This window comes from Petaurus breviceps, unplaced genomic scaffold (assembly GCF_028583685.1).
Source record: "Petaurus breviceps papuanus isolate PSGF00001 unplaced genomic scaffold, PetGlider_PUasm1.0 688, whole genome shotgun sequence".
Lineage (NCBI taxonomy): Eukaryota > Metazoa > Chordata > Mammalia > Diprotodontia > Petauridae > Petaurus > Petaurus breviceps.
In genome coordinates, this window is record NW_027186457.1 from 9,495,657 (window position 1) to 9,507,785 (window position 12,129).

The window sequence follows — 12,129 nt, forward strand, 5'->3', positions numbered from 1 at the left end:
TTTTTACTGTTCTTTGTATGTGAAATATTAATTGTGTATGTTAATTTCAAATTTTAATTTTCTTTTAAAAAAAGAAATATTTATTGGATTGAATTTGAAGAAACAAGTTCTCCCAGAAGGGCAAATCTCTTTAGTGGGCAAATAGGAAGGATTCTTCCAAACTGCGTTTAAGTAGATCAGATTTTAAGGTAAGTTTATCACATCTTCAGAAAAAAGAGAAATTTTACTGTTTCCTAATTCCCTCTGGGATGGGTACAATATTAAGAGGAAAAGGATGTTATTTTTTCTTAAAAATAAGCAGTTGTTCTCACAGAAGATAGATAGTATAGGGCAGGATCAAGAGAAAGTTATTGACAATTAACTTTTTAGGACATCTGACACATTATACTGTTTCAGGAAAAAAAAATATTGTATTTGGTCTACCTGAGATCATACATTTATTATGGGCAGGCCCCTATTGTTACACATGTCTGTCTCAAAAACAATTACATTATGTTTTTTTTCTATCAGATGATGATTCTCTTCCTCTATTCCTATATAACACTCAATAGTCTCCTGACTGACAAACATATTTTTAACATGACATCACACCTTACGGAATTCCCAACAGAGGTAATTGTTGAAGTGGTTGCTTCTATACTAGCTACTATTTCCTTCTAAAAATAAACAATGTTTAGATGAATGGTATCCTGCTTTTTACATACTATTCAGTAGGAAATATGGCTGCACTAGGAACCTACCATATGTTTTCTCATCTCTCTAACATAATTCTCTTCTTTTGTATACTAAGGTTGAAAGTAGCCAAAAGTCAGTTTTCAGAACTTCACATCTTACCCCAGAGGATCGACAAGTGAATTTAGTGAATTTAGAATGGAAGTACCAAATGACCACCAAGAGCCTTTCTACTGTACAAGGACTTACACGAAAGAGAGAAGAATATGGGGAGGAGGTGAAAACCAAGATGGGAACATGGATGTTCCAGAAGTAAAGTGTGGCTAAAAACTCCCAAAAGGTAATGAAGAGCCATTCAATTTACCTTCATCAAATGGAAACCTTGGAAATTTAGGAATACGCAAGCTACTGATTATATCTATGTAATATTTAAGCACACAATATGAAAGTAGTTAGTCAGCTTTTCTAGCTCTAGGCCTATGGTGAATTCTTCCAGAATTTCTAATCCAGGGCCTGACTACTATTTAGAAATGTTCAAATACTTACATTATTGTTCCCTTTGTTATAAAGACTTCCTCTATCTTTTAATTTTTTCTCAGTATTTCACTTCAGTTTTAGGTTTTTAAAAATAACAACACTGTAAAGTCCACAGAAATTTCATTCTGCTTCTCTCAGTAATTTTAGCAGAATTCCCTCTTCATCTGTCTTCAGTGATCCCTCTTGATCTTCATACCTTGACCCCAATGCTTTATCATTTTTTTCCCCTTCCTATGCTAGGTGGTATATAGCACTTGGAGAACTGGATTTGGAGTCAGGAAAACCTGTGCTTAACTCTTCCCTCAGATCATTAGTAACTGTGTGATCCTAGGAAAGTCACTCAACTTCTCAACCTCGATGTCCTCATCTGTAAAATGGGGATAATAATAGTACCTATCTCACTGAGTAGTGACAATCAAAAGACATAACATGTTAAGTGCTTTGCAAGCCTTTACTATTTTTATTATATTATATTTAATTTATTTTATTATAATTTATTAATATAATATTGTTATATAATGCAAATTATTATAATTTGTTAATATATTTTATTAATTTAAATATTTTATATTTATTCCATAAAGCCAATTATTATAACAATTATTTTTAATGTTATTATCATTATTCCCACAACAGTGAATGCAGTCGTCTTTAAATATTGGTAGATAAGTCTCAGGTGAGGAAATTATGTTTACATGTGAGATAATTTGACTAGAGAATTTTTTGTCATACCCCATCCTACTCCATGACCCCCAGTGACCAATCATATCGAACAAGAGTCTCCAACTGTTTGATCCTGATTGGTCAGATTTTCAGGCCTGACCCAGCCACACATATTTCTAACTTCACAGTGGAGATCACCACTTGGGTATTGTGGCAGGTGAAAGATGAAATGACTGAGGAAAATAGGTTTGATCTTCCAAGCATATCAAGTTATCCAGCAATGCATACCAATTGTCTAACAAAGTGGGGCAAGATGTCTTCAGCTTTGACCTGGACTCCAAGTGGTGGGGGTGGGGAGGAGAAGGGGAAGACACACTATTAGACATTAAAAACAATTGAATAAGGCCAATTAATTAAAAGGAAACAATAAAACATCAGGTAATATGATTTCTTCTTAGAAAAAAGACTAGGGACTTTTGAACTTGGGAGGGGGAGAGTGAACAGGTGAAGTTTCCTGCAGTCAAAAAAAGAGGTTTCCTACTCCCCACAAATATAAATCTATAAACAATCAAAGGAAAACAGAAACAATAATTGATTGATCAGTACCAGGCCAATTTTCAGATAAAATACATGGGTTGCTTGAAATGTACAATTGTGAGAAAACTCCTTGCATCAACTTTTGGATCTGACTGGATTTCTGGTCAACATAACCTTGGTCCTTGGTTGAGGATCTCCATATAGCAGGAAGAGTTGATCCAATTTCCCAGCCATGCAGAACTAGGTTCAAACAATACAATAGAAGTTTTCTCCCAATTCCAACAATTGAATACACTTTTTTCATTGGACTAGACACATAATTTAATAGAAATGAAACTGAGGTGGCTCCAGAATTGTTACAAGATGGAGTCAGCATGGTTCACTAAATTCTCACAATTAACCACTGGCTGTTTTAATCCCCTCAATTCCCTCAGTAGTTTACCAGCTTCAACATTTTCATAACTGAACTCATCAACTTCCCACTGGGACCTATCCCTCTGCCAAATGCCTTTATTTCTGTTACCATTATCATCCTCCCAGTCAGTCATCTCTGCTGGCTGCCATGTTTGACACTTCCCTCTCTCTCATCCACTACCTCCAGTCCACTGACAAATTATGTGAATCCTTTCTCTAAAGGATCCTCTCTTATCTCTCTCCCCTTTTCTATTTCTACTGTATGTACCCTCATTAATTCTTGCCTGGGATATTATAGTAACCTTGTAACTGTCCAATCATTGGATCCCTTTGTCATCTTTTTAATGTTCTACTCCAATTATTCCATATCATTCAATTATAACACTTCCCTGCTCAAATCCTTCAGCAACTCCCCAGTGTCTATGGAATGGAGCACAGACGCCTTATTCTTACATTCAAGGCCCTCTATAGACCCGCTATAACCTGCCTTTTCAAACTTATCTCACAATATGTCCATATATTGGCTCCAGACATACTGCAGCTCTTGCCCCCTCTGGATATGACTTTACCCTCTCCCACCTTATGTATGGGAGGGATTCCCATATTTCTCTTTAAGATGCTACATGGGTGTATTTTTTTTTTTAACTGCATGGTCACTCATTGATGTAGGGAACTCTCAATGAAGAAATTCTCTCTACCAATGCAGACTTTTAGTTATAGAGAATGGGGCCATGAGAAGCTGTGATATTTGCCCAGTCATATAGCCTATATTTGTCAGAGGCAGGATGTGAAACCAGTGCTTCCTTCTTCAGAGGCCAGCTCTCTCTTCCTTAATGCCGTCAGCTAGGAATGCACTTTCCCTTCCCACATTTCTACTAGTATTTTGAATCCTTCCTTTGTACTTATATTCTCATTTTTAATGGTTATTTGCTGCACTTGTACTACACCTACTGTAATTCTGCTATATTAAGAGTTAAGTTTTTGTCTTATTTTGTTTTGTTTAATAGCTGACAAAGGAAACCTAAATGCCATGTTTAAATAGGAAATTGGAAAAGAATTTCAAGGTTACAAACAATTTAGCTACAAATGAACTTTTGAAACAGAACTCTTTTGAAAGTTTATCACAGATAGTAGTGATGTGAGCTATGTTTACACAAGTGTGCCTAAATTTAAATCGTTGCTTTAATTATAGTCTATTAAAAAATCACCAGCTTCTAATTCCATTAGAAAGCTTGTGAATTTAAAAATTCACAGAACCACAACAGAAATCAAGATTCCAAATACAATTCTACCATGCTAACTATGATATGACTGCTTTACCTAATAGCATAGATGGACATTGAAGTCCATCGATGATATTTACATTGTTAGGTTACGGCTTCCCAGTTAGATATCCCTGAAATTATTTCCCTGGATTCTCCAGGCAAAAGAGCACTTCTCTGGAGAACAGTCTTAAATTATTCAAAACTATTATCTTGTGGAAGACAGCTTAGCTTTAGTCTATCAGAGTCTTCAGTTTTGACATATCATGCCATCTATTCAAGTTGGATACAGATAGTTGAGATCTAATCTCTTCAATCTAATCTCTCTTAAAAGGGAAAAGTGTAAAACTAAGAAGAGCCCTTTCCATTTGCTTCAATTTAATCTATAGGAAATTCCTAACAAGAAATCCTCAAGTCCCTTTTAGTTCAGTGCAAACAATACATCTCTCATACCTGTGGTTGCATAAACACAATCCAGTTGTTTGTGGAAGCTCTGAAAGGTAAAGATTAAATTTATTTGCTGAGCTCAGGGACTTACTTGGTCAACTGAAGCCAGAGTGTTAAATCAAAAGGTTAACAGCACCAGCTCATGCACAGATGCATTAGGGAGTTACTAATGGGATATGTGATTTAAAGCTCCCCTCTTCCTCCAAATATCCCTTTTACTCACTTGAGGCCACTGCCTGAAATTCTACCTTTAGAGATTCAATTTTATTTTGCTAAGGGACTGTCCTCTAACAAAAAGCAAGCAATTGATTGGGAGCATGTTTTGAAATAGAAATTGTGGAGAGATATTGAAGACAGTTGGTTCTTGGGGTAGAAAGGGAACCATATTAACAAATGGGACACAAGAAACAGAAGCTATGAGATCAACATCAACAAATTTTACACACTTTCCAGTTTTGTCTTCTTGGTAATATTCAAAGTGATATGATAACGAGACAATGAGCTTTAATCAAATTGCTATTCATTAAATAAAATGTTCAAGAATAGAATGTTGAAATTCATTTGGAGGAATAAAACAGCAAGAATATCAAGAAAATTTTTAATATAATTTTTTAAAATTAAATTTAAATTTTAAAAATGTTTAAATTGTTAAAATAAAAAGGAGTAAACAGGGGTCTCACATTCTAATATCTCACTATGTTAAAAGGAATAATTATTTATTTTTTAAAAAACTAGTTAGTTTTGTTTGTTTGGTTTTTTATAGAAAAGAGAATCAGTGGTACTGAGTAGGAAAGCACCACTAAGAAGTAACTGACTAGAGCGGCCTGGTGTTTGAGAAAGCCAAGAGTACAAACTCCTGGGGGAAGTTGGGTAAGACTTTCTGAGGAGACTGAAAGGCAGTTTGACAAAAATTTGGCTGTACTGGCATCTTAACATTATATGCCAAAATAAAATTCTATATTGATATATAACCTTAAAGTAAAAGGTCACATCACTTAAAAACAACAACAGCTAGAGAATAGAAGTAACCTATAACTTGGGAGAAATTTGACCCAGACAAAAAGTGTGGGTCACTATAGGACCAGAGCCCAATTCTTACATAAAAAACATTGTCACAAAAAAGACAGAAAAAAATGAGCAAAAAAACAAACCAAAACAAAAAAGCTTGACCATAGAAAATTACTATAGTTATAGGGAGGATCAAGACAAACTTAGAAGAGAACAATAGTGTCAATGGCTACACGTGAAGCCTCAAAGAAAAATGTAACTTAGTCTCAGGCCCAAAAAGAATTCCTGGAAGAGCTTAAAAAGGATTTTAAAAAGCAGATTAGAGAAGTAGAAGAAAAATTGGGTAAAGAAAGATAATAGTCAAAAGAATTGTGAAAGAAGAGTCAATATACAAAAATATGCAAAAAATGTATAAAATATACAAAAATTTACAGAGGAAAATAACTCCCTAAAAAATTAGAATTGGCCAAATGGAAAAGGAAGTACAAAAACTCACTGAAGAAAATAATTTCTTTAAAAAATAAAAATTAAACAAGTAGAAATTAATACTTCCATGAGGTATCAAGATACAATAAAACAAAATCAAAAAAGTAAAAAGAAATAGAAGAAAATGTGAAATTTCTCATAGGAAAAACAACTGACCTAAAAAATAGATCAAGGAGAGATAATATAAAAATTATTAGACCACCTGAAAGCCATGATAAAAAAAAATTGCCTGGACAACATTGTTAAAGAAAATTTCCCCAATATACCAGAGGGTAAAATAGAAATGAAAGAATTCACTGATCGCCACCTGAAAGAGATCCCCAAAATGAAAACTCCCAGTAACATCATAGCCAAATTTCAGAGCTCACAGATCATGAAGAAAGTATTGCAAGCAGCCAAAAAGAAATAGTTGAAACATTGTGGAGTTACAGTCAGGATTACTCAGGATTTGGCAGCTTCCACATTAAAGAACTGGAATGCTTGGAATATGACGTACCAGAAGGCAAAGGAGTTAGGAATACAACCAAGAATCACCTACCCAGCAAAATTAAATATAATCTTTCAGGAGGGAAATAGATATTTAATGAAATAGAGGACTTTCAAGCATTTCTAATTAAAAGACCCGACTTGAATTTTTAAGAGATTCAAGGAAAATATAAAAAGGTAAAAAAGAAACAAGAAAGAGAAAAACATAAAAAATTCAATAAGATTAAACTGTTTATATTTCTATTTCCAAGATAATATTTATAACTCTTTAACAACAATTACTATAAGAACAAGTAGAAGGAGTATATGTAGACAGAAGATGTGGATATAAGGTGATTTTGATGGAATTATCTCCCCCCCAAAAAACCAAAATAACAGGGTGAGAAAGAAAATTGCACTGGAAGAAGGATGGGGGGGGGGGATTGAATGGGGTAAATTTTTCCCACATAAGAGAGACATGAAAAAGCTATTTTAATGGAAGGAAAGATGGGAGGTGGGGAGATGAGCAAAGTTTAAATAGTACTCTCATCAGAATTGACTCAAAGAGGGAATAACATACATACTCAGTTGGATATAGAGATCTATCTTACCCTATAAGGAAGTAAAAAGGGACATGGATAATAGAAGGGGGAGCAGGATTCATAAAAGGGAGGATATATTGGGGAAGGTGGTGATCTAAAGAAAAACATTTTTGAGGAGGGAAAGGAGGGGGCAAGAGAGAGATGTGGGGATAAGCAAATGAAAAATAGCAGGGAGAGAAATACACAATTAGTTATCATAACTATAAGTGTAAATGGGATAAATTCACCCATAAAATAGAAGCAGATAGCAGAATGAATTAGAAACCAGAATCCTACAATATGTTGTTTACAAGAAACACATTTGTAGCAGAATGATACACTCAGAATAAAGGTAAGGGTTGGAGCAGAATCTATATGCTTCAGCCGAAGCAAAGAAAGCAGGATTACCAATCCTGATCAAAGTAAAATAAAAAACAGATCTAATTAAAAGAGATAAAGAAGGAAACTACATCTTACTGAAAGGTACTATAGACAATGAAGTAATATCAGTACTAAAGATACATGCACCAAATGGTATAGTACCTAAATTTTTGAAGGAGAAGCTGAATGAGTTACAAAAGGAAATAGACAATGAAATTATACTGGTGGGGGAACCTCAACTTTACCCTCTTAGAACTAGGTAAATCTAACGAAAAAATAAACATGAAAGAAGCTTAAAGAGGTGAATACAATTCTGGAAAAGGTAGATATGATAGATCTCTGGAGAAAATTGAATGGGAGTAAAAAGGAATATGCCTCTTTCTCAGCAGTAGTACACAGCACCTACACAAAAATTAACTATATATTAGGACATTAAAACCTCACAACCAAATGCAGAAGAGCATTAATAGTAAATGCAATCTTTTCAGATCATAATGAAATAAAAATTACATAATGGACAATGGAAAGAGCAATTAAAACTTAATTGGAAATTAAGTAATCTAATCCCCCAAAAACAAGTGGGTCTAAGAACAAATCATAGAAAAAAATTAATAAGTTCATTAAAGAAAATGACAATGAGACAATATACCAAAATTTATGGCATGCAGCCAAAGTGGTACTGTGGGGAAAATTGATATCTTTAGTTGCTTACATCAACAAAATAGAGAAAAAGCAGAACAATGAATTGGGCATCCAACTAAAAAAAAAACTAGTAAAAGAACTAATTAAAATCCCTAATTAAATAACAAATTGGAAATCCTGATAATCAGAAAGATTAATAAAATTGAAAGTAAGCAAACCATTGAGCTAATAAATAAAACTACAAGCTGATTTTATGGAAAAAAAAAAAGCCAGTAAAATAGATAAACCTTTGGTTAATTTGCTTAAAGAAAGGAAAGAAGAAGACCAAATTACTAGTAACAAAAATGAAAGGGGTGAAATCACTGCCTGTAAAAAGGAAATTAAGACAATTGTTTGGAGCTATTTTGCCCAATTACATGCCAATAAATTTGACAATCTAAATGAAATTGATGGATATCTACAAAAATATAAATTGCCTAGATTAACAGGAGAAGAAATAAAATATTTAAATAACTCAATCTTAGAAAAAGAAATTGAACAAAAACAAATTGAATAAGTGCTTTGGAAGAGTTTTGTCTGGTAGTATTTTGCTCTCATTTCTTCTGACTGTAAGTGCAGCGGAAGGGAAGGTATGACCATCACTTGTTGGGGCGAATTTTTATCTGAGCCTGTTTTATGCATTCATTAGGAACTGCCAAGGTAGTTTCTTGCAACAAGGAAGCCATTAAGGAAGGGTAGAGTACAGAGAATTAATTGAAGATTGGGGACACAAGACATAATTTTTCAGATTTACTTTTTTGATCCAGGTTTTAAGTTATTGAAAACTGCAAATTTTCATTACAAATCTTACAAGAGCCTATTCAAATAATTGCTTTTGAATTTATGTGGGGTTCTGTCTGCCTCTTCTCTTGAACTGATAAGGATTATACACATATCCAGTGCTTTCAATACTATCCATCCAAGCAATATTACCTACTCCTTTACTGTACCTCAGTCACACAAAGGAATAGTCACACACCAGATCTGATCATTCTTTATTCACAAGTGTTCTATGCCTTAATTAGAAACTGACATTCCCTTATCTGACCAGAACCTTCTATCATCCCACCTCATCTCCCTTAACCTATTATTCATCCTGATTGAGACCTCCTTTCCCTTTACTTCTCAGACTTTCTCCAGTCATTAGTTCTACTCTGGCTTTACTTGCTAATCCCTTTAAAATTTTTGTTTGTCTTACTAGTTAAAATTTTTCTTTTTATTATAAATATTGTGAACATCCTCATGAACATTTCCATATTTAAAAAAAGAACAGAAAAAAGGATTGTCTGTTGATATTTTTACATCACCTATATTTTTCTCCTCCCCCTCTTGCTTCTCCTCCTTCTTTGCAGCCTCATGTCACATATTACTCATATCACACCCTCTAACTGTGGGTACATCCTCAAAGCTCTCTAGATCCTCTTCTCGTCACTCTCTACACTATTTTGATAACCTTATCATCTCCCCTGGGTTGAATTGCCATCTCTATTCCAATAATTCACAAACTGTATGTCTCAGAGACATCTTGTATTAAAAAACTGAACTCATTTTTCCCTCCCCATAAATCTTCTCTCTTCTGAGCTATGCCTATCAAAGGCACCATCATGCTTCCTCTCCTAGGTTCATAACCTTAGCATTAATTTTGACTCTTCAATCTCCCTCACCATATAAATCTAATCAATTGCCAAATCTTGCTGTTTTCTACCTCTACATTTCTTGTATAAAAACTCCTCTACATTCATAAAACTATCACTTTAGTTCAAGCCCTCATCACCCCTCTGGGCTCCAAACTGTTCTTGCCACAAGTCTCTCCCCATCTCAGTCCATCCTACATTCTTCTGTCACTGTGATTTTTCTCAAGCACAGATCTGACCCTGTTATTCTCCCTATTCAATCAACTCTATTTTCACCTAGAATCAAATATAAATTCCTCTGTTGAGATTTTAAAGTCCTCAATAACCCATTTTTCCAGCCTCATTGGCCATCACTTTCCCTCTCATACCCTATGATCTACCCAACCTTCCTTTCACCCTGTTCCTCACATAGGGCATTCTACCTATCTTCTTCATATTTTTGTATTGACCATCCCCCATGCCTGGAAGGCACTCTTTCATCACCTCTGCCACAGAACATCCCTCTATTCTCTAAGACATGGTTAAAAAATCATCTTCTACATCAGTGATGCCAAACTCAAGTAGAAACCAGGCCACTAAATGATACACAAGGATCCTAAGGCTGCATATTCATTTTGAAAACCACATATTAACATTATCTATGTTCAATTGCATTTTTATTTATTTTATTAAATACTACCCATTATATTTTAATTTGGTGTCTCCACATTCATAAGTTCTACAGGCTGCAATTAGTCCCTCTGGTGGAATGTTTGGTGCCTCTGTTTTACATGAAACCTTTCTTCATTCTCCACCACCCCCACCTCCAACTAGTACCTTTCCTTACAAACTGTCTTGGATTTGATTGCTTTGTATTTATTCTTTATTTATTTATTCTTTATGTACTTATGTATGTCATGGTTATCTCTCCCATTGGGATGTAAACTTCCTATGAGTAGGTCTTTATTCATTCTTTGTATCCCTAGAACTAGTACACAATAGATAAGAAATGCTTATTGATTCAAACTCAGGTAGCTAGGTGGCATAGTGGAATATAGCCCCAGTCCTGGAATCAGGAGGATCTGAGTTCAAATCCAGCATCATATGCTTACTAGCTTTGTGACCCTGTTTGCCTCAGTTTCCTCATCAGTAAAATGAGCTGAAGAAGGAAATGGTAAACCACTTCAGTATCTTTGCCAAGAAAACCCTAAATGGGGTCATGGAGAGTCAGACACGATTGAAATGAATCAACAGTAACAAAAATTGCTTTCCATCTCCATCATTGAGATCATTTAAGTTTAAATAATGAATGTGATTAATAGCTGACACATGGTAGATGCTTAATAAAAATGCATTTGTAACATTAAATTAATTAAATTGTTGGCATGTTGAAAAAAATCCTGCCAAGCTTGCTATAGCCACAAGATGGCGATCTTTCCCAAAATGTAATGCCTACATAATTCTACAGTGAGAGGGTAACTAATTTTTCTACAAATTTGGAATTTGAGAATTTTTTGGTTTAGAGCCCCCCACTCCCAGTTCTCAGGTCCGAGTGAACAAATGGTGTGGCTGAAATCAGCAGAGTTACCTTAGTACCTACAGGAAGGTATGAGAACTTAGAACAACAATGAATGAACTCTACAAGGATCCTAAGAAGACAGTTTCCTAAGAACATCAGGAAATTTAGCCCTAATTCTGTGAAGAAATCAAATCTTCTCTCTGAGCTGCAATTTCCTTATGTGCAAAATGGAAGTGTTGATCACTATCATTTTAGAAATCATGGAAGAGATGGACAGAACCTTAAAGGTCATCTAATCCAAAGCAACCCTGAAAAAAAGAATGCCCCCACCACTTGCTGACAGATTTGCATTGGGCCTTTCTGCAAAGAGGCTCCAGAGAAGGGACAACCTCCCAAGGCTGCCTTTTCTGCTTTGGACAATTCTCAGAGTTTTTCATTAAAAGCAAGCTCAGATTTGCCTACAAATTCCACTCCCTGGTCCTTGTAATGTAATATCAAGCAAAGGCAACTTCCCAGGTTCAAAATACCAGCATAGGTGCTCTCTATTTTATTTAGTGACAAACCAAGAACAGAGAAGATCAAAACATGACATCATTCCGAATACAGCATTTACTAAGTGTGATTAAATAATCTCCAAGTACTACCCCACCCCAGGATCTTCCAATCATTCAATCAATTACAAAGTCTCTGTTCTAAATACTTCTCCACCCCTAGGCTATACCTTAATTAAGTCCACCACAAAGCCCCTCTTCTCAAATGGAGATTAGTTTCCAAACATAGGTGAAGTACCTTCATTTGTCAATCACAGAGCACAATAAGGTCAAAAGTTCCCCACCCCTGGATCACAATTGAATCTACCCCAG